The sequence below is a fragment of the Dama dama genome, chromosome 3 (assembly GCF_033118175.1).
Source record: "Dama dama isolate Ldn47 chromosome 3, ASM3311817v1, whole genome shotgun sequence".
In the NCBI taxonomy this organism is placed as follows: domain Eukaryota; kingdom Metazoa; phylum Chordata; class Mammalia; order Artiodactyla; family Cervidae; genus Dama; species Dama dama.
In genome coordinates, this window is record NC_083683.1 from 49,603,586 (window position 1) to 49,607,318 (window position 3,733).

Below are 3,733 nucleotides of genomic sequence, written 5' to 3' on the forward strand. Positions count from 1 at the left end.
TCTTCTTTAAAAGAGCTAAATTAGTTCTATTATGCTAACATTGAGTCCAGGATAATGTAACATATTTATCCACAATAAGAAGATAAATGAAATACAAGTTTCACTTATCAGTTGAGTTCTGATTTCCACCAAGGACCCGTCTCTGGTACCATCTTTATAACTTTGGTTTTATGCTGTTGTTCTTACTTTTCTATTTTGAGAAAATTTCAAATTTACAGAAATATTCATAGAACTATTACAAAGAACTCTTTGATACCAATCACCCAATGCTGCCATTTAATTGTTTAGTATTTGTCCCACTTGTTTTACCGTTTTCCCTCTCTCTCTCTTTGCCCCTAAACACTTCATAGTATGAGATTCCCTGGTGGTTCAGATGGTAAGGGATCTGCCTGCAATGTGGGAGACATGGGTTCAGTCCCTGGGTTGGGAAGATCCCCTGGAGGAAGGCATGGCAACCCACTCCAGTATTCTTCCCTGGAGAATCCCCACAGACAGAGGGGCCTGGAGGGCTATTGTCCATAGAGTCACAGAGTCGGACATGACTGAGGGACTAAGCATAGCACAGAACAGCATTTCATAGTATATTTTCTAAGGTCATCAGGAAATTTAACTTAATGCAATAACATTTTCTAATCTTTTTTAGTCCTTATTCAGATTTCTTCAGTTGTCCTGATAATGTCCTTTATAGCTTTTGTTCTTGCTCCAGGATACATTCTGCATTTAGTTTTCATATTTCCTTGACCTCCTTTAATGTAGAATGAATCTTTTTGTTGTTCAGTCATACAGTCATGCCTGACTCTTTGTGACCCCATGGACTTCAGCATGCCAGGCTTCCCTGTCCTTCACCATCTCCCAGAGCTTGCTGAAACTCATGTCCATTGAGTTGGTGATGCCATCCAACCATCTTACCCTCTGTCGTCCCCTTCTCCTTTTGTCTTCAATCTTTTTCAGCATCAGGGTCTTTTCTAATGAATTGGCTCTTCACATCAGGTGGCCAAAGGATTGGAGCTTCAGCCTCAGCATCAGTTCTTCCAATGAATATTCAGGACTGATTTCCTTTAGGATTGACTGGTTTGATCTCCTTGCGGTCCAAGGGACTCTCAAGAGTCTTCTCCAGTACCACATTTCAAAAGCATCAATTCTTTGGTGCTCATCCTTCTTTGTGGTCCAGCTCTCACATCCATATATGATTACTGGAAAAACCATAGGTTTAAATATGTGGAACATATAATTAATCTTTAGCCTGTCTTTTTTTCTCATGACATTCACATTTTTAGACTCTTTTTTGAAGAGACAGAAAAATGAAAATATTTAGTTTTCCTTAATGAAACTTTTAGGTTGATTCAACTTATTTATTAAGTGCTTTATATTCCTAAGATCTTTTATCTGCAGCTCATAACAATATCAAACAGAACAAATGTCCAAAAACTGGATATATTTATAAAAAATTTTTTTAAAGTCCAAGGGCTTTAAAGAACTGGGTTTACAAAAGGCTCTGCCTAAGGCTAAATTGATTAGTGTTTCTTTTTTTGCCTGGAGACTAAACTTATTGATCTAGTTTTCGTTGTTTTATAATTAACGCGGAAGAGAGAGGAACTCAAAGTATCCAGATTTTAAGGTTTTACTACTAAATACAGACTGTAAAGAAAATTCTTAGGACTGAGAAGAACACAAAAAGATCCATTTGCCTTATTAAAATATTTTAAAGAACCCAATTTGTTATTGTTTATTCACTCAGTTGAGTCTGACTCTGCGACCCCATGGACTGCAAAGCGTCAGGATTCCCTGTCCTTCACTATCTCTCTGAGTTTGCGCAAACTAATGTCCATTGAGTCGGTGATGCCAATAGAAGGTTCAAAATATTGAGCTAACTTTTTGGTCTAATAGAAGGAACTCAGTAGAAAGATTTATTGGACAAATGAAACAATAATGAAAGCTACTCAGAGAATGAGACAAGGCTAAGTGCTTTAAAAATTTTTTTTTAAATCTTGTACCTGTGGCAGACAATGTCAGTGTCCTACCCAGTGCCTTTTTGCTTTTAATATTTTTTAAATTCATTTTTTAAATGAAGGATAATTGCTTTACAGAATTGTGTTCTTTTCCGTCAAACATCAACATGAATCAGCCATAGGTATACATGTGTTTCCTCCCTCTTGAAACTCCCTTCCCTCTCCCTTCTCAGCCCACCCCTCTAGGTCAATACAGAGCCCATGATTCAGTTCCCTGAGTCATGCAGCAAATTCCCATTGGTTCTCTATTTTACACATGGTAATGTAAGTTTCCACATTACTCTCTTCATATATCTCACCCTCTCCTCCCCTCTCCCCATGTCCATAAGTCTGTTCTCTATGTCTGTTTCTCCACTGCTACCCTGCAAATAAATTCACTGGTACCATCTTAGATTCCATATATATGTGTTAGTATGTGATATTTATCTTTCTCTTTCTGACTTGCTTCACTCAATGTAATAGGCTCTAGGTTCATTCACCTCATTAGAAGTGACTCAGATGTGTTCCTTTTTATGGCTGAATAATATTCCATTGGAAAAGACCCTGATGCTTGGAGAGACTGGGGGCAGGAGGAGAAGGGGACGACAGAGGATGAGATGGTTGGATGGCATCACTGACTTGATGGGCATGAGTTTGAGTAAGCTCCGGGGGTTTGTGATAGACAGGGAGGCCTGGCATGCTGCGATTCGTGGGGTCACAAAGAATTGGACACGACTGAGCAACTGAACTGAACTGAACTGAATATTCCATTGTACACATATTCCACAGCTCCTTTATACATTTGTCAATGGACATCCAGGTTGCTTCCATGTTCTAGTGATTGTAAATAGTGCTGCAATGATCATTGGGGTACATGTGTCTTTTCACTTTTGGCTTCCTCAGGGCATACGCCTAGGAGTGGGATTGCTGGGTCATATGGTGACTTTATTCCTAGGTTTAAAGAAATCTCCCTTTTGTCTTTCATAGAGGTTGTATCAATTTACATTCCCACCAACAGTACAAGAGGGTTCCCTTTTCTCCACATCCTCTCCAGCATTTATTGCTTATAGACTTTTTGATGATGGCCATTCTGACTGGTGTGAGGTGATATCTCATTGTAGTTTTGATTTGCATTTCTCTAATAATGAGCTAATGTTGAGCATCTTTTCATGTGTTTTTTAGTCATTAGGATATCTTCTTTAGAGAAATGTCTATTTAGGTCTTTTTCCCACTTTTTGATTGGGTTGTTTGTTTTTCTGGTATTGGGTTGTATGAGCTGCTTGTATATTTTGGAAATTAATCCTTTTTCAGTTGTTTCATTTGCTAGTATTTTCTCCCATTCTGAGGGTTGTCTTTTCACATTGTTTATAGTTTTCCTTGCTGTGCAAAAGCTTTTAAGTTTAATTTGGTCCCACTTGTTTATTTTTGTTTTTATTTCCATTACCCTAGGAGGTGGGTTATAGAGAATCTTAATTTGATTTATGTCATTGAGTGTTCTGCCTATGTTTTCCTCTAAGAGTTTTATAGTTTCTGGTCTTACATTTAGGTCTTTAATCCATTTTGAGGTTATGTTTGTGTATGGTGTTAGGAATTCTAATTCTTAGAATTTGTGTAGGTGTTAGGTTCATTCTAATTTCTCTTTCTGATTTTTTATTGTTAGTATATAGGAATGCAAGCAATTTCTCTGTATTGATTTTGTATCCTGGGACTTTGATAAATTCACTAATTAGCTCTAGTAATTTTCT